The sequence below is a fragment of the Ursus americanus genome, chromosome 19 (assembly GCF_024610735.1).
Source record: "Ursus americanus isolate L20-20 chromosome 19, mUrsAme1.1.p, whole genome shotgun sequence".
NCBI lineage: Eukaryota > Metazoa > Chordata > Mammalia > Carnivora > Ursidae > Ursus > Ursus americanus.
The window spans coordinates 428489-448061 of record NC_142145.1 but is presented as its reverse complement, the minus strand read 5'-3'; the positions used below and the strand labels follow the sequence as shown (position 1 = coordinate 448061).

Below are 19573 nucleotides of genomic sequence, written 5' to 3'. Positions count from 1 at the left end.
GACTGCAGGCACTGCGCAGGCACAGATGAGCCTTACACACCTGCGAGGGGTGAATCAGGCAACGGACCTTGCAGGCTTACCACCCGGACCCGCCCCTGGGGGGGCCGTCTGGGGCCCCAGGACGCGTGAGCGGAGCTCTCTGGCTGCAGAACCCAAGACAGCTAACACTCAGGCCCAACCTGACTCACACAGTGCTCCGTCCACAGAGGCCTGGGGAGGGACATTCCCGGTGTCCCTACGGTCACCACACTGGCTTCCACCTGGGACATGGGGAGGGGGGGCATTCTGCTGCTGCTGCTTTGTCCGGGAGCCTCATCGTGTCCTTGATATTCCAAATGGGGCGGACCAGACACCTTCTGGTCCCATAGGAAGCACAAGACCACCTATGTTCCTTGAGTGTATTGCTATCCCAGGAAAGGGACTCCACCCCGCTCTTGCCATGGTGAGCCCAACTTCCAGAGAGCTAACTCCTCCCAGCAGAGGCCGGCAGGCTGGCCACCGGCTGAAGAGTCGTCAGAGCCGCGGGGGCGCCCGAGGCCTCAGGGTTCCTCGTCAGCAAACCCCAGAAGCCAGCCTGTAGAGCGTGAAGCTGACACCCACGCAGGGCCTCCGTGGGGGCCCTGCAGCCACGTCGCTGGTGTGGTAACGAAGGCCGGCAGACCAGCCACAACCGCCCCCAGACGCTGTCAGGATGAGTTTGTGCAAGGGAAGTGTGAGCAAGGGTGCGAGGCTGAAAACGAATCCAGGGAAAATTTCTAACAAAAGGGCAATTCCACCTTAGAATTCTAAGAATTCTACACATTCTTAGAAGCAATGGTCTTGGTATTTATCTGGAGGAGATGGGGCATATTTTCTAACAGACAAGTACAGGAAGATGGGCACAGCCAGATAGCGGTGGGCGTGTGGGTTCCGTGGCCAGGACGGACCTCTGACCTGAGCCGAGAGGGTGTCCGGAAATCTGGGCCGGCTCTCGGGACACCAGCCTAGGGAGGTGACGACAGCATTCGCAGATAGGAAAGCATCCAGACGCTGAAGCAGTCTGGGTTTTTTGGGTTTTGTTTTTAGTCAGAAGAGCTAATGATCTCAGCATGAAGAGACAAAGCAGACGCACCCCTGCCACGTGTTCCCCTTCCCTCCAAGGGACTCGGGGAGGCCGTGGCCACGGGGGCTGCTGTGCTGGTGGTCTGCACTCACTCTCGCCATGTCCACTCTGCCAAGCCTCTTCTGCACGTCTCCTGCACCGTTCTCCTCACTCACAGGAAAATTCTTGGTCTTTCCACGCAGTTACTGTGCCTCGTTGGTTGTTCTTGAGGAAGGGGCTACGTCCGACACAAGCTAAGAAGTGCCTGCTGCGTGTTTCTTATGAATCCGAGAACAGCTCTTTGTTCTACTTGGGTTCGTTGTGTCTGGGGGGAAGACTGTGGCTTTCTCTCTGTGTCTCCCTTTGTCTCACTTCTGTCGCCTGCCTCTAGGACCTGTGTTTTCCGTGGAGGCTGAAGATGGGGGGAGTGAGGCCACGGAGTGGCTCGTGTTTGGGGAGGGCGAAGGTGAGGCAGCAGCCGTCCCGTGCACGTCCACTGAGCCCCTTCCCCTCGGGCCACCGTGGGTTCACCCAGTCCGACCTGTGGGGCAGCTCAGGGCGTGCCTCGACACGCTTTCCCCCTCCCGAGGGCAGTGCTGGGTCTGATGCGACTGGGAGCCATGGAGCCCGGCACACGTGGCTGTTTCACTGACGTGTGAACAAACCCTTGTTGAACCGGTTGGAGGCGAGTGAATGGCCGAGGGCTCAGCTCCACTCACAGACAAGAGCAGTTTCTCTTCAGAATGTCAGTCATGCCAAATAATTCAGGGAAACAGCAAGTCCCAACCATCCAAAACCCTGTTCCAGACACTACACAGCACTAAGCAGCTCGGATAATTTAGTGTCATTACATCGAATGTGAGATACTTCCGAGAAGCAGGGCCAGTGAAACGGAAGGTCAGGTCGGTGGCCCAGAATCAACAGGGCAGTAAGAGATTCCTGCATCCCAGGATGGATGGTGAGTAAACAACGGGAGACGGTCCTAACGAAATCCTGCGGCGCTTACTGGGTCGGGAACGCTGCACGATCATAAAAGCAGCTCTGAGGAGTGTCGTGTGAACCGCCCCTGAGGGCGCGGATCCCGGACGTTTACAGATAGAAAGCCGCGACCGCACACGCTGCCTGCTGGTCTGCAGAGGGAAGGACCCGATCACAGACGCCTCAATGCCTGGACGCCTCCCTTGTCCACAAGCAAAGACAGAACCGATTGCTTGCCCCCCACCGAGTGTCCTCCAACAGAGCTCACCTTGTTTGACCTAATTGACAAAAGTGTTATCTGCACACATTTCAGCCGCACGCATTTCCTGCGTGGAACACTGTTCTCTTCCGGAGCCACGAGGTAGGAGGAGGAAGCCAGCGCAGGCTCTGCTCTGTCGGGAACACCACAAAGGAAATGTATCCACATTTCAGGAGACGGATTCCCATGTGGAGCTCAAACTAAGGTGAGTAACAGAAACGCGGAGCCCGGGAACCTGGGATGAAAAGTAACGAACAAAGGAGAAAGTCTGAGAGAGCTCAAAGGCAGGCGGACGCCTGATCCATCAAAAGCTGGATGACAGAGCAGATAGGAAGCAGCAGGGAAGAGCTGCCCGCGCCCTCGAGGGTCTGGACGCAGGAACGCGGCCAACTCTCAGGAGAAAGGAAAATCTGAGAACAGAAATGCAGACACAGAGTGTCTTCCAGTCGCGGCTGAGTGAGGCCGGGAAAGGCTCGCTGCAGAGGTGACAGCGGCTCAGGGAGAGGAACCCCCGTCCCGGAGACGGCCGCGGAGACGGAGGGTGGCAGGTGTCAGAAACCATGCCCTCTGTCATGAAAGCAAAGGAGAAAAAGCTGAGAGCCAGCCAGGTGAGCAGAAGAACGCAGGTGTCTGACAGCCGAGGGGAGCCGGGCAGACCAGGGCTGTGGGGACAACCGAGTTCCAGCCCCCAGGGACCCACGGCCCAGGAGGGCAGCAGAGGGCAGGGGGTCCCTACAGCCGGGGCTGGGGTGGCAAAGCAGGAAAAATACCCTAAACCGACTGTGGCAGTGGCGACACGCCCCTGTGAACACCCTAAAAACCACCGAATTGCTCACTCGACATGGATGAATTGTCCGGTGTCTGAATGCTCTCTCAGTAAAGCTGTGGAAAAAAAAAAAAGGGAAGGAATGTCTCATCTCTTGGTTTGAAAAGCAGCCAAGAAATGAAAATTCATGACAATTATAAATATCTAGAAAAAGTGACTACCTTGGAAACTACTGGTGAAGAAAGTAACTAGACGTCTGGGTCTGCGAAGCGCCCACTTGCTTCCTCACTCACACATCACAATATCCGTCCACGAAACACACTCGGGCGCCAAGGGCCAAGGAGGCAAAAACCAGCTGTGCCCTGCCCAGGGGCTTCCCGTCCGCGAAGGCAGAGATAAGCAAATGCGCACAAACCTTCTGCTCCTTCAGAGAAATGAGTTTTCAATTACATTCACCACCAGGACCCACCCAAGAGCACAGCGGTCAGCACTCACCCAAGTGTTACTGTGGTCGAGACGCACCTGCAAAGACGTCTGCGGCGGGCGTTCTGTCAGAGCGGAACACTGGACAACGGACAAATGTCAGGGAATAGAGTTTCAGCGAAGGTACAGTACTGGCCCCAGGATGGGACTCTACGCCATCATTTAAAATGACAGAGGGCGCCTGGGTGGCTCAGTCCGTGAAGCATCTGCCTTTGGCTCGGGTCATGATCCCAAGGTCCTGGGATCGAGCCCCTCATCGGGTTCCCTGCTCAGTGGGGACCCTGCTTCTCCCTCTCCCTCGTCTGCCTCTCCACCTGCTTGTGCTCTCTCTCTAATAAATAAATAAATAAAATCTTAAAAAAAATAAAATTAAAAGAAATGACGTTAGAGGCTGGCAAAGGTTGTTTCATTTCTCGTTAAGGGGTGAAAACCCAGCATACGTTACGGTGCTGTTTTTGAATATAAACAAACAAAAATATATTTTTACATTCAAAGAGAGCAAAATGCTTGGTACAAACATTAGGTACCCAACGGTAGCAGTGATAAATTCTGGGTGATGGAGATGGGAAAATCAGAGGGTTTATTTTCCCCTATTTTTCCCAGAAAGTTTTCTGATTTTCTACAATGAGCATGTAATATATATACATATTTTTTGTAAATGTTCACTCCTTTTCCAAAACAGAAGGTACACAAAAGTGCAAATGCATCAACCAGGACACGAATTGAACATTATTTAGAAAAAGCAACAGAGAGGCTGCCGGGATGATGGGTACCGTCTTCTGCAGCCCTGCCCTGGCTCCCCGCCCTTGCGGACCGTCAGCAGTGCATCGACACAACGGTAGCCGCGCTGGGACTCTAGGCCGCGTGACTACCTGAGGGTCCGGAACCCCAGCAGCAGCCCCTCAGTACCGCGGCCTCGCTTGATTTCGACAACAATCAGAAACACAGATGGAGCCCTGGGAGGTTCCGAAGCAGGAACACGGATAACACAAGAGGATGGGACGTGTGTGAGGGGAATTACAGACCCGCCCCCAGGGAAAACACACACCAAGCTCAGCTTGATACAAGTACGCGCACAGCCCGCCCCGCGCCCCATAGATGCCTGGGTCCTTCTATCTGATTTCCGAAAGGCTCTCCAGAAAGTCTCCTCTGACACCTCCCAAACAATTCGGGAGATGTGAGCGGCTGGACTAGTCTAGAAGGGAGGCACACTGCGCTGGCCCGACGGTCAGGCCCAGGTGAACGGACCACCGGTCAGCAGCAAAGCCCAGGCCGAGCCCAGTGGAGTGCCCCAGGGCGCCTGCTCAGTCCTGCTCTGTCCATGCCTGGGACAGTTTTCCTCCAGCTCAAGGTGAGGAACGAGCTAATATGTCACACGATACAATTAAGTTTTCTGAGACATCAAGTTTTAAAGAAACAAATGACTGAAAATTATGGATCGGGACAAATAAAAAACAACTCGATCTAGAGATCTTTGGTGACTGAAAGGCCAGGGTTGACAAAATGAGATGTCCTGCAGCAGAGGCTGGATACACAGGGTGGGGGGAGGGGCTTGGCCGCTCTGCACAGTCTCCCCCCCCCCCCCCCCCCCGCAGGGACCGGGTCAAAGGCGGGGAGAGACAGCCAGGGTGCAGCGAGTGTGGGAATATCCTCCCGGGGGGACCGGCAGCAACGGGGTAATGTTGAGTCTGAGAAATCACATCTCCACCCACACCCCCACCTGCGCAGTAACTGGCAGCTGCTGGGCTCTGGCCAGCACCTGCTGAGAACTTCCCCAGACTTACCTTGTTTGCTTAGTTATGTTTTAATGCGTCTTCGTGGGGTGGGAGGGTTTCTGGGTTGCAGTCCGTGGCCTCCTCGGCCTGGGCAGCTACCATATCCATTCTTTGGGACAGCCGGTGCTCCAGAAAGGGGATTCCGCTAACAAACAGAGCTGTCCCAGAGCCATCATTCCGTGGCAGAGGTGGCCTTCACCCGCGGGGGGCCAGGCCTCTCCTGATGGGAGATTCAGGGAGTGTTTCTATGGCGAAGAAACCTTCCTTCCAAGGTCTCCGTGTTCAGGCTCACGCTGGAGGAACACTTCCTTCCTGCAAACGCACGCGACCAAACGTCTCCTTACCAGAGCTGCGCGGGTCGTCCAAGATCCAAGACACACGACGCCACCGGTACGCGAACCCCCGACAGCGGCTCCCCGGGTGACGGGCCAAGCGTCTCCAGACTCCAGTGCCTGCCCTCGGACTCGCGGGCCGAGCCCAAAGGGACAGCCCCCGGTTCTGCCCCTTTACCACACGGTTGCTTCGGGGTGTGGTTAGGAGGGCGGGCGGGGGTCTCTGCTTCTGGAGCCGCCGCGATGTGTGTGTGTGAGCGCGCGCGTGTCTGGGAGGGAGTGTGAGCGCGTGGGCCGGGCGCGGTGCGCAGAGCGGGGTCCGCGCCTCGGGTGCCCCCGAGCGCCCGCTCCAAGTGGACCCAGCCCTGAGCCGGGGCCGCGCGCCCGGAGCTCTGCCCACCCCGGGGACCTGCGGCCGGGCGCGAGGGGGCGCCGCGCCACCGCCGCCGGGCGGATCGCCGGGGCCGAGCCGGGCCGGGGGCGGCGCACGGGGCGGTGCCGGACTCCGCGGGCTGCCGGCTCCGGAGACGCCGCGCTCCGCCCCGAGGAGGCCGCGGCCCGGCGAGCGGAGCGGTGACCCGCGGAGTCCCGGCCCCGAGGTAAAGTTGCGCGCGCGGTGGAGCCGGGGTCTGCGCCAGAGGGTCGCCGGGAAGAAGTGGGGGCTGGAGAAGAGGCAGGAGCTCCACACCGGGGGATCGTGGGGACGGGGAGCAGGGAGGGTCTACAAGGGGGGGGGGTTCCGGGCAGGAGCAGGGACAAGAGGGCGCGGCGAGGAGGAAAGGTCTACGTTGGAGTCTCTCCGAGCCAAAGCGGGGCAAGGGGTGGGGGGTGTCTACACCGAAGGGGCGGAGGCCGGAGCAGGGCAAAGGGGGCGCAGGCGCCTGTCCCGAAGCGGCGCTGGTCCCGCACGCACAGTTGCTACCGGGTTGCGCCGTGGAGTGGGGGCAACGGAGATTGGGGGGGGCACTTGAAGTGTCCTCCCGGCAGCCTGGAGCCGGGGCGGGGCTGTGCGGGGCGCCGCCCCCAGACCCCCGCCGAAATCCGAGTTCCCCCGCAGGTCGGCGGGCGCCCGGGGGGAGGCGCGCGCGGGCTCTGGCCGCTGGGTGCGCTTCCATGAAGGTCTGGGCAGCCGCAGCCGGAGCCTGGTTCCTGCCTCCGACCCGTCTGTCCGCGTCGGAATTGCCGGAGCCCAGGTGAGAGGAAGGGCGGGAGGGGCAGAGCGGCGTTCACCACCCGGGGAGTGACCAGGGCTGCCCCTGCGCTCGCCCGCGTTTGGTAGGTGGGCGCACCCGGCTCCCGCTAGGAGGAGGCGGGACGTGGTCGAGTGCTTGGCTCGTGGGGGCCCTTTCCTCGCCTCTTCTCGCCGCCCCTCGTACCCACCCCTGCGCGCGCACACTCGCGCGCCTCACACGCGCACCTGACACGCATGCACCTTCCACAGGCACGCACCTCACTCGCACCTGACACACGCACGGCCCTCCTCCCAGCCCTGCCTTCTCCGGCCACCCGGGGCGCAGACCTGAATGGCGAGGGGGTCCAGGCTCACTTAGCCGCGAATTCTGCAAACTCAGGAGCAGCCCGAGCCGGCTGAGGGGCCTCGCACAGTCGCGCGCCGAGGGCAGAGCAGGGGCTGGAGCGGGGGAGGGGGGCGCGCAGGGAGCTGCCCGGGGTCAGACCGGCGAGGGGCGGGGGAGGGGAGCGCTGAGGAGTTCCGTGCGCCTGCGCGTTTGTGCTCTGGCGGTTTGGGGGTGACGGTGGAGCCCCTTCCCGCCTGCCTTGTTCCAGAGGGTTCGGCTTCTGGTTCTGGCCGTCGGAGCGGGGCCACGGTCAGGGACCGTTACTGCCTTTGTTACCGGGGCTGAAACCCCAGCCCAGAGCTTGGGTTTGGGCTCCCGTCTTTAGAATTCCAGAAAGTACTTCTTTTCCCTGTCCCAGGCCTCCCTTTCTCCTCCCTCTTCTTGGGCTGCAAAAACCGATGGTTTCCTCAAGTGTGTGCTCAAGGCCAATGTTGGCACCGAGTAGCGGCTGTAAAATGGATTCTGTGCTGGTGCGTCTCGGAATGGCTGACTCCACGGACCGGCACAAGCGGGAGAGCGTACCCGTGCCCGCCCTGCCGAGGGGCAGCTGCTGGAAAGGACGTTAGTTAGGTGAACCGTCCAAGGTCATCCCTTGCACAGGGAATGAAAGCCCAGGGCAGGAAGTCATGAGATCCATGAAATCCAGGAGGGGTCCCCCAAACCCCAGACTGCTGAAGCAGAGGGGAGGCTGTCCTGTCCGCGCCCCGTCTGTAGAATCGTGCTGTGTGGACCGTGGTGCGGGCACTGCTGCCCTCGGGAGGCTTCTTCGTTAATAATTCCCAGTTGGTCAAGGGGGGTGGGATTGCTCTGGGTTCTCTTCAACTGTGAATTGGGGGTGGGGGTGCATTGGGGCACATTTGGGGGATGAAATCCACTTGGCTGTGGTTCCCTGGTGCGTACCAGCCACACACATACTAAGAATTACACGCCATGGCTAAGAAAAGACATATTTGTATTTTAATTGGAGACAGGTTAGGAAAACAACTTTGAGATTCTTTCCAAGGCTGGTGCCAAACTGTGTTCTGATCCCTTTCCTTTTACAATGTATATATTCCACTTTGCAAAAGTTTTTTTTATACCTTGAGATTTCCATAATTCAAGAAAAAATTGGGTGTTTTTGTAGGCTGGGAAGAAAAGGAGGGAAGCGCGTTGTTAGCTGGCACAGAAGCTGGAGGCTGTGCAGTTTTTCTGTTCTATGCCTGGCACGGAGTCCTGCGCATGCCAGATGCTCCGAAAATCTGAGCTGGTTGATGAATTGTTGGAGTGGTAATTAAGAGTTTGTACCTGGCGTATGGCTGAGAGCTGCATTATCGTAATTACAGGTGTATGTGCCACAATTAATAGGTCGCATGGAACACATAGGTTGGTAGGAAATGAGAAGACGCTGGGGTTTGCCCGGCACAAGCGGGTGGGGCCTAAGTGTCTTGGGAGGACTTGGCAGCCAAGGGCTCAGCAGCCTCTTCCTCCTCCTGTCCCACGGTTCCGGCTGCTCTTCCGGAAGCAGCGCCTCTTACTCAGGCGCCAGGAGGGCAGGACTAGCCGAGGAGTGTTTGGAGTGGGAGGGAGCGCTCAGCTTCTGCAGCAAGAGTGGCTGTGTGGGGGTGGGAGTGAAGGGGAGCCGATGGGGCAGCACCAGGGCGTGTGTGTGTGTGTGTGTGTGTGTGTGTGTGTGTGCTCTGGGAGGTCGGGAGGCCACCGCAGGACAGCCAGCCCCCAGAGGATCGCTGCAGGACAAGGCAGGGGGGCTCTGCCAGATGAGATGGGCACAGGGGATCCGAGAAGCATGGCCACGTGTGTCTGGGAATCCCTGAGCACCTGTGTGCTAACAGACGATTTCAGGAGGAACCGGGATATTTGAGGGCTGGAGCCCCCACTGCCTGACGGCTAGCTCACGGTTGGCCTGAGTAAGGGCAACCTCGGGAGCCCAGGCCGGCAGGGAAGGGGCACAGCAGCACAGTGAGGTGGGGGCCAGCTCATGGTGCCTGGCTCTCCCTCTTCATGGAGGATGGCCCTGGAAGTGGTCAGGGGTGCAGCCCGGCTCCCAGACCCCACCAGGCCTCCCAGTAGGCCATTGATGTGCACTTCAGAGCTTGAGAGGCCCTCAGGGCTCCTGTGAGGGGTAGAGAAATAGGCGTCCAGCACTTTCTTTCCCTGGGCTCTGAGGCCAGCTCCTCTCTTGGCATCGTGGGCACCTGCAGGCTTCCCTGGGCTCCGTTTAACAAGAGGCTTGTTTGTAGGGGCACCTTAAGTCAGGAACCAGCTTGAGAAGCAAGTGAACGAACCGTCACGTGGGAACAGGTTCCCAGAGGAGGGCTGTCGGCGTCTCTCAGAGTCAGAGCTTCTCAAAGGAGCTGTGAACAGCCTGCTTCAACCTCTTCTTGTGACCGATGAAGTCAGACTTACCAACTGGTTACCAGAAGCTTCCTGTTACTAGTACCCCTAAGAACTAAGGGGGCGCATTCCCGTGAGGGCCAGTGCAAATGTCCTGGGCCTCTTGGGCTGGGAGATGTCAGCAAATTCTTTGACGGCTCGTGTTTTCTGATTTCTCCCACAGTAGAGGAGAAGGCTGGACTGAGCCATGCCTTAGCTTTCTGATTTTCAGAGGAGAAACTTGTATCGTGAAAAAGGAAGTAATATATTCACTCAAAATGGAAATACCCAGTATTTTAATTTGATTGTGTGTTTAGGGAAAGATTAATTGAAGCGTAATGTATGAGCAACCTTTATGTTGCTCTTTTCAATCAGCGAAGCTAAGACAATGAGAGAGAATTTGCAGCAATGCACGCTCCCCAGCTCACAGTGGTGCTCCTGAGGGGCGGGGCTCAGTGTCCCTCACCTCCTTCTGCCCAGGACGGGGCAGCTGGACATCATGGCATCTCTCGACTTAGCGGTCTCTCCCATTGGCCCACCGGTTGCACCTGCGCTCCAGGCCACACCTGCCCTGTGCCAACCCTCGGCTCGGCCTCCCTTGGACAAGCAGAGCCCTGGGTGGCCGTTCCCAGAATTTAATGAAATTCCTGGGTATTTTTAACCTTCTCAGATATTCGAACAATGAAGTGTAAATCTTAAACCTGAGAGTAGTGTTGGGCACGTGAAATGGAAGGCGAGCATCCCGGGAGCCAGCAGAACCTCAGACGCCGTCAGGCTGACCTGAATGTCACAGCAGCTTTCACTCGGTTCTGTCTTGAAGATGCGGGTTTCTTTCTGCGCAGGATTAGAACCAGCGGGAGAGGCTGCGCGATGGCCGCGCACCTGCCAGGCCCCAGCGGGACTTGGGGACGGGGGTGCACAGAGGGTCTGCCCCCAGCTGGTGTGCCCCGGCTGGCTGTCCCCACACGCGCCCTTGGCCCTCTAGGGCGGAGAAATCAGTGCATCGGGTCGATGCCTGCTTCTGGGCCACACCCCCTCGGGTTCGGTTTGATGGGTCGGGTGGGGCCCAGGGGTTCAGATGCTCAACACGGATTCTGAGTAATTCTCCTGCTTTCGAAGGTTGGAAGTGCTGGTTTGTGTTGGAACTGGCACCTTTGTAGCAAGACAGAGAAGACAACATATCCGAATTCCCTATCTCACAGGTGTGGTTTTGTGTGTTCTGGGCCACAATATGAAAGGTGTTTCTTACTGGGGGTTCACAGTAATGGGCAGCCCCCATCCAGACTGCGTATGTCTTGAGGCACCCAGGTCTGTCTGAGTGAGTTTAGTTAGGCCTAGAAATTTCCAAGCACTCTTAGTTAGGAAGCCCAGGTGGGCAGGCGAGGCCAGGGCGCTGAGGTCAGGCCTGGCTGCACTTGGGCCCCTACCCTCGCTGAGGGGTGCCTAGCAGGCTCCCCACGCCAGAGTCTTCCTCCCTCAGCTCAGGTTTGCGCTCAGGGGTGCCCGGCTGTCCCCCTGGGAAGAGTCACATGTATGGCCCAGCGGGTTTCTGACCATCCCTCAGAGCAGACATGCTAACCCATGTCTGGTAAAAGCCAGGAGAGGTTTTCCTTCCTGTTTCCTTTCTTTCGTGTTTTTGGGGTGTGGAGGAGATGTCTTCATGTGTAGGTTAACAGGAAAATAAAGTGCACAAGTTTTATATCTGTATATTTTAGTTAACATCATAGCAATTAATGCAATAGAGTGAAATGCTTTGGTGAAATAAAATGCATTAAAAATTTATGCTCATTATGTAGATTAGTCAGTCACAGGGCAACAGTCCTCTTGGCATCTGTGAGATTGGACCGTGGGGTGGGGAGGACACAGCGCCCCTGTCTTCCGGGCCACTTTTCTGGAGCGTTTAGCACAGCTCACGTTCATTTGGCTGGTTCACATTTCCTTCAAGAAATGGACAGTTTCTGACCATGAACAAATTTCCTTGATTATTTCCACCAGAAGAAAAAAAAGACATCTTTTAGATGAGAAAGGATAGTAAATATACTGTCTTCTTCAATACTCAAGAGATTAGAAAGAGAAGTATTCCAGCGTCTGGAGAAGATGCAGGTGCAGGAGCTGGTTGGGCAGTGCTCAGGATAAACGAGTCCACTCTTCTCTGGTAGTCGTGATGTATTGTTTTCCTAGGGAGCCTGCAACATTGGCAGGCTTGCAGAGTGCATACACATACCCACACATGCATGCATACACATACATACACGCGTGCATGCATACATGTATACATGTGCATACGCGATACACATACATGCATGTGTGTGAATACACATGCATGCGTACAGACATAAACATACATGCATGAATACATGCATACACGCATGCATACGCACATACACAGACACATCTGCATGTGTACACATACACACATGCATGCATACACGTGTACACACATGCATACACATAAACACACATGCATGCATGAATACACATACCCGCACATGCATGCATACACATACATGCACGCACGCATGCATACACATATATGCGCATGCATGCATGTATACATGTGCATATATGAATACACGATACACATACACGCATACACATGCATGCATGTGCGTGAATACACATGCATGCATACAGGTATAAACATACATGCATGGATACATGCATACACATGCATGCATACACATATACACAGACACATCTGCATGTGTACACATACACGCATGCATACACGTGTACACACATGCATGCATGAATACACATACCCACACATGCATGCATACACATACATGCACGCATGCATGCATACACATATACACGCATGCATGCATGTATACATGTGCATATATGAATACACGATACACATACATGCATGAATACATGCATACACATGCATGCGTACACATATACACAGACACATCTGCATGTGTACACATACACACATGCGTACACATATACACAATGCATACATACACGTATACACACATGCATGAATACACATATACAGACATGCATACACATAAACACAGACACATCTGCATGCATACACATGCATGCATATGCCTGCATGTACATACACAAGCCTGGTGGGCAGGGGAGAACTTAGGAAGAGTCACCAGGCATGTCCTGACGAGCAGATGCTACTCCAGAGCTGACTCAGGGCTGATGAGACTCCCAGGTGAAGTCCCCAGGGAGGGCCTGACCTGCAAGGTCTAAGCTGGGCGGTCTGTGTGTTGGTGTCTTGCTCACATTTATCTTCTGGGTGTCTGTGTGGCGGGGGGTTGTAAGTGGCCTGAAAACACCTCCCAGGATGACTTTGAGCCTCGTCCCCGCCGAGTGGTGGGAGCCTGTCTCCCAGGACACACCTGCCTCTGAGGGCTCGGTGGTCTCCTGAGACGAAGGGCAGCCTGAAGAAGCCATTCCGCTGTGCTCAGAGGGACTGGTTGGCCTCTCCTGGACCCTGCACGTGCTGGCTCTGCCCTGAGGCGGTGTGGCCAGCAGGCTTTACCCACCTCATCAGTGGGCTTGGGGCCCGTTGCGCTTTGCAGGATCTCAGAGGTGTCTCCTGAAATGCGTTCAGCCAGCCCCTCTCTCCTTGCCCACAGTCCTGGGCAATGCAAATTATTCAGGGATCCTTCAGATATGCCATCTGGCCCCCGTCAGGCCTGGAGGACAAAGCCTTCAGGATCAGGGACGTCTGCTACCTCTCGGAAGCTGGCGGTGCTAGGAGGAGACTTCAGGACATGGGTTCTCCGACCGCTCCTTACAGAGTTTCCAGCCACCCACAAAGTGACCTCTCGCTCTACTTTCTGGGGCCGGCACCTCCCCGGAGACCGTGCGGTGGCCCCCTTTCAGGCTGTAACCAGAAATAAGGGCTTGTGAGCCTCCTTGACGGAGAAAATCGTCTTCTTTCTCTCTTGTCCGTTGAAGACTGACAGCTCTCCATGCGTGTGCTGCTTCAGGGCCAGAATTAGAAATTAATAATAAATGGGGGTTTTGCATCATTTTCTTTTCTTTTGTCCCTCCCCATGGCTCGATGCTCCGTGTAGGCTTCAGGCTGCCCCCATCTGTTTTTAAGTGTAATATCAGAATTAGCCCCAGACCTGGGGCCACCTGGAAAGGGCTTTGGGGAGACTGTCCCAGCTTCTCTTTTAAAGCCGGGGAACATAAGGAGAGCGGCTCGGACCCACATGCCTCGGCTGGCCTTCCTCTCCACTGCGGCTCTAAGCCTGCGAACACAGAGCTGTGGGCCCTTATTCTCTATTCTTCCTCAGGGAGGGCCTCTGAGGGGTGCATTTTGTAAGGACTGTGCGCATGGGGGGCTTTGAACAGGCCACATGTCTTTCCTCACATCCCATGAGACACTTCCAGAACTTTGCCAGCCTCTCCATAGGCCCACAAGCATTGTCACCTGAATGAGCACAGGGCTCCCTCTCCAGGGACACATTATGGGGTTTCTGAGCTGTACAACCTCTTTGCACATACCACACACTTAACTTTCACAAAGATCCTGAAGCAGTTGTATTCACTGCATTTCACAGATAAGAAACATACTGAGTGATGAGCTCAAGGCCATGCATCTCCTAAGCAAATGACCAGGACATATTTCCTGACTCAAAATCCCTTTCCCAGCTTGTCCCAGGCCCACACGGCCCCCTTCCCTCCTGACTATTCTCCATCCTCTGTGTCCTGGCAATACTTTGGGTGTTGGGCCCACAGCCCCTCATGTGGCTGGCCTTCCTCACATCACAGCCAGAAAAGCTGGTCCTGGTTGTGATGCCCCAAATCGGATCCTGAGTCTGCACTTGAGAGCCTGGGGCCGTCTGCCTCCAGCTCCACACAGATGCCCGGGCATTCCGTCCTAACCCTCACTCACAGCAGGGAGGACGCTCACGGCCACTGAGTCATCTTCAGACGGTGCTCCATGGCATTCTACCCTAGAACTGGGGCTGTTCATCTCTTCTAGAAAACACAGGAGCTTCACCCAGTGACACTAACTGCCCTGGCCCACCGAGGTCATGGGATTTCACAAAAGCCTTCCTCCCTGTCTCCTTCACTGCTCTGGGTTTCAGACTCCTCCTCTGCCCCTGTGGGGACCCAGCCTGCAGGGCTGGTGGGGCTCTGAGCCCATGGCCAGAGTCCGTGCCCCAGGCAGTCACCTGCATTTGGGCCAGCCTGGTCCCATGATACGCACTCAGTCAGCCTTGCATGGCTGTCCTGTTCCTGGGCTGAAACAAATCAATATAACTTACAAAATTGTATTAATTATTTTAAAACTCCTAAGAAAAGAAATTTCCAGGCCTAGGCAATTTCACTGGAAAATTCTACCGAACATTCAAAGAAGAGCTAATTCTATCAAACATTCAACAAAAAGGAGGGAACTCCTAACTCACTTTATGAGGTTAGCATTACCTAGAGACCACACTAGAAAGCACAAAAAGGAACTACAGATCAGTATTTTTCATGAACTTAGACACAAAATCCTAAATAAAATATTAGCAAATTGAATCTAGTGATGTATAAAGTTGCTGGACCAGGTGAGATTTACTCCAGGTGTGCAAGGCGGGCTCAACAGTCAAAAATCAATCAGTATGAGCCACCATATCCACAAAAGAGACATAATATCACATCAATTGATGCAGAAAAAAGCATTTGCTAAGATCCAATGCCCATCTATGATGAGAACTCTCAGAAAGCTAGAAATAGATATTCAACTAGATAAAGAGCGTCTACAAAAACCTAAAGCTAATAACATGTGTAGGTGAAAGGCTGAATGTTTCCCCCTCAAGATCAGGAACAAGACAAAACTGTCCACCCTCATCGTTGTTATTCAACCTAGTACTGGAAGTTAGATAAAACAAGAAAAGGACACAAAAGGGGTAGAGGTCAGAAAGGAAGAACTGTCACCATCCTGTCTGCAGATAGCATGATGATCTCTAGAAAATCCCAAACCTCTTAAACAAATGGAAAGACATGCCATCTTCATGGATCGGAAGACTCTATTTTAGTTGTTTTTTCTCTTCAGATTGATCTGTGGATTTAATAAAATTTCTATCAAAGTCCCCACAAGAATTTTTGTAGATACAGACAGCTTATTCTGAAATTCATCTGGAAAGGCACACGCTCTAACATAGCTAAGACAATCTTGAAAAACAAGAATAAAGTGTGAGGTCTCACTATGAATGTCCGTTATATAGACTCGGGAGCCAGGACCCTGTGATGCTGGCAGGACAGACAAATGTACAGAACAGTGGAACAGAATACAGACCCACAGCAGTATGTCCAACTGACTTTGAACAAAGTTGCAAAACCAGTTCAGTGGAGGAAGCAGAGACTTGACAACAAATGATGGCTGAGCAAGTGCTTGTCCACAGATGGGAAAAAAGAACCTCATCCTTAACCTCACACCTTATGTAAAAATTAAGTTAAAAATTGGGGCGCCTGGGTGGCACAGTGGTTGGGCGTCTGCCTTCAGCTCAGGGCGTGATCCCGGAGTTATGGGATCGAGCGCCACGTCAGTCTCCTCTGCTATGAGCCTGCTTCTTCCTCTCCCACTCCCCCTGCTTGTGTTCCCTCTCTCGCTAGCTGTCTCTATCTCTGTCAAATAAATAAATAAAATCTTTAAAAAAAATTAAGTTAAAAATGGATCCCATTTTAAGTGTAAAATGTACAGCTATAAGACTTTAAGAAAAAAAAATTGGAGAAAACCTTTTGGATCTAGGGTTAAGCAAACAGTTCTTAGACTTAACACCAAAGGCATGATCCATAAAACTTAGCTTGATAAATTTGACCTCATCAAAATTAAAACCTGCTCTTCAAAGGACAGTTTAAGAGCATGAAAGGAAAAGCTGAAGTGAGAGAAAACATGTGCAAACCACACATCCAATAAAGGGCCAAAATCTATGCTATGTAAAGAATTCTCAAAACTCAATAGCAATCCTCCCCCAAAAAACCATGAATAAAATATACAATTAAATGAGCAAAATATGTGAAAAGATATTTCACTGAAGAGGATATACAGAGTATGGATAAAAAGATGTCCAACATCATTAGCCATTAGGGAAATGCACCTAAAACCATAAAGAGAGATCACGACACCCTTATCAAAGCAACCAAAATAAAAAATACATATACACCAATACTGACGCTGATGTAGAGAGATGATGTCTCACGCATTGCTGGTGGGATTGGAAAATGGCGTGACCACTCTAGAATATTGGCCGGCGGTCTCTTGTAAAGTCGGTCATGGAGCTAGCATATGACCCAGCAGTTGCTCTCCTGGGCATTTATCCCAGTCATGACGACTTAATGCACACAAAAACCTGTACACACGGTTTATAGTAGTTCTGTTTGCAATAGTCAAGAACTGGACACGACCCCCATGTCCTTCTGTGGGTGAATGGTTTTACTGCTGGACGTCGTCACCACAAAACACTGCTCAGCACTGGGAAGGAGTGAAGTGTGATTACAACGACAGTTTGGACGAATCTTCAGGGCATTATGCTGAGTCAAAAAAGCCAATCTCTAGATAATCATTCTAATGATTCCAATTTACATAATATTCTTGAAGTGACAATATTACAGAGATTGGGAACAGATTAGCTGTTGCCAGGGGTTAGGAGGCTGGGAGAGGGAGGAGCCTGGGTGGCACGAGGGACCCTGGTGGTGACGGATGTCCTCCCTCTGGGCTGTCAGTGTCAGCGTCCTGGTGGTTGTGACACTGGAGGAACCAGGAAAAGGACACACAAATCTCCTTATACTCTTTCTTCAACTGCATATGAACCCACAGATATTTCAAAATAGGTTTAATCTATAGAACATATGTGCAAATATTTCATATGAAGCTTTAGTAAAAGTTCTTGACAAATATGTCACCTTGAAAGCCACCTGTGAGGATTGGATTGGATTTGAAGAGGAGGGTAGAGGTGGACGTGGACCGTCCCCTCTCCGAGCTGTTGAAGGGGAGGGTAGAGATGGACGTGGACTATCCACTCTCCATGCTGTGGAAGGGGAGGGTAGAGGTGGACGTGGACCATCCATTCTCCGAGCTGTTGAAGGGGAGGGTAGAGATGGACGTGGACTATCCACTCTCCATGCTGTGGAAGGGGAGGGTAGAGGTGGACGTGGACCATCCATTCTCCGAGCTGTTGAAGGGGAGGGTAGAGGTGGACATGGACCATCCACTCTCCGAACTGTTGAAGGGGAGGGTAGAGGTGGACGTGGACCGTCCACTCTCCATGCTGTTGAAGGGGAGGGTAGAGGTGGACATGGACCATCCACTCTCCGAACTGTTGAAGGGGAGGGTAGAGGTGGACGTGGACCGTCCACTCTCCATGCTGTTGAAGGGGAGGGTAGAGGTGGACGTGGACCGTCCGTTCTCCATGCTGTTGAAGGGGAGGGTAGAGGTGGACGTGGACCATCCCCTCTCCGAGCTGTTGAAGGGGAGGGTAGAGGTGGACGTGGACCGTCCCCTCTCCACGCTGTTGAAGGGGAGGGTAGAGGTGGACGTGGACCGTCCCCTCTCCACGCTGTTGAAGGGGAGGGTAGAGGTGGACGTGGACCGTCCCCTCTCCGAGCTGTTGAAGGGGAGGGTAGAGGTGGACGTGGACCGTCCCCTCTCCGAGGGGATGCAGCTGCCCTTCTGCACAAAATGCTCCTGTGGTCCAGAACCCCAGAGAAGCTGGAGGGGCCAGGGCGAGCCCTCTTCCCCCTTGTGACCTGGCAGCCAGTCTCCCTGGCTTTTCACACCGAACACCATCACAGCATTAGGAAACCACCTGAACTGAAGAGAACTGAGAGAATCCTGAGTAGTTAGAAAAGAGTATGGTTGGTTGTGACCTCATCACTGATGACTTATCTAGTAGGTTGCCGGGACCATGGGGACATCGTTGTTCACGTATTCACCCGTGGAGCGTCCCCAGCATGGGAAAACCCAGACTGCTGGGCGGGTGTCTAGCCCTCTGAGCTCGGCTCCGCTGAGTGGGAGCAGGACCCCGTGTGGGCTGAGCTGGGACAAGAAGGGAGGGCATCCCGGCGAGTGCACGGGAGCCTCGGGGACCCAAAGCCGACAGCCTCTGCAGACAGGGAGGCCCGAAGCGGCCCACACGGATGGATCCTAAGGCCTCGGGGTGCTTGATTCCTGACTCGGACTCGGGTCTCCGGAGGCTCCCGGCCCCTCCGGGGAGCGGCAGCGCAGCCACACTGCGGCCTCTCGGTCGTGGCCTCACGCCCCTCAGATACCGGAGACAACGGGCGAGGACCAGAACTTGGTGGGGAGGGCCCCCGGCTTCGAGCGAGGCACAGACAGTTGCCGCTTGTGTCTCCACAGATGAAAGAAGGGGTATTTCCAGAACTCTCCATGCGCAGTACCGGTGGGAGTGTGAGCCGTGTGTAGTCTGTTCTGGAAATTGTGAGCGGGTCTCCTGAGAGGGAGAGCACTGCAGGTGAGAATCGGGAGGGGCTGCGCGAGCGAACGGTAGCCAAGAGGGAAGTGAGGAGCGGGGGAGGCCAGAATTCCTGGAGGAGTCTGGGTGTGGTTGCAGGACGTGCAAACAGTGCTTTTTTTTGTGACGCCTGTAATCCGGAGGACGAGTCAGTGATAAGACCATAAGCAGCCCCTGGCTCTGGGGGGTTTAATTGCAGTAAAATACGCAGAACGTAGACGTGACTGCTCGGCCGTTTCTAAGCGTGCAGCTCAGGGGCGGTAACACCTCGCGCAGCCCCCACCACCCCTCTCCGGACGTCTTCACCCTCCCCAGCCAGAGCCCTAGTGCCCCTTCATCCAACACGGACATGCCCTCGCCTCCCCCAGACGCCGGCCCCACCGTCTGCTTTCTGTCCCGACGACGGCGGCTCTGAGCACCTCACCCACGTGGAATCCTACAGGACTTGGCTTCTCGTGCACCTTACTGTACCCACCACAGCTCTTGGGGTCCGTCCATCTGCGCAGGGGCCA

At 54.6% G+C, this 19573-nt stretch overlaps 1 protein-coding gene and 1 long non-coding RNA gene across 7 annotated transcripts in view; one reads left to right on the top strand and one right to left on the bottom strand.

Moving 5' to 3' along the window:
- Positions 1 to 233: 233 nt before the first annotated feature.
- Positions 234 to 6038, bottom strand: LOC123787500 (uncharacterized). 2 transcript variants are annotated; one of them, XR_006778260.2, is made up of 6 exons: positions 5352 to 6038; positions 3607 to 3648; positions 3306 to 3508; positions 3155 to 3200; positions 2328 to 2553; positions 234 to 2211 (listed from the first exon to the last, which is right to left on the bottom strand). It is a non-coding gene; the product is annotated as an uncharacterized LOC123787500 (long non-coding RNA). The 2 variants fall into 2 exon arrangements; XR_006778259.2 differs by having other exon boundaries at positions 234 to 2553.
- A 141-nt stretch (positions 6039 to 6179) lies between these two features.
- KCNG2 (potassium voltage-gated channel modifier subfamily G member 2) overlaps positions 6180 to 19573 on the top strand; it is a 62443-nt gene continuing 49049 nt past the window's right edge. For 3 of the 5 annotated variants that reach the window (XM_045790317.2, XM_045790314.2, XM_045790311.2), the window contains exons 1-2: positions 6180 to 6273; positions 18947 to 19061. The gene's annotated coding sequence lies outside the window, so the exon portion shown is untranslated. Of the gene's footprint in view, positions 6274 to 6525; positions 6868 to 18946; positions 19062 to 19573 lie in introns of those variants that run through there. The other 2 variants (XM_045790315.2, XM_045790316.2) reach the window with 2 other exon arrangements.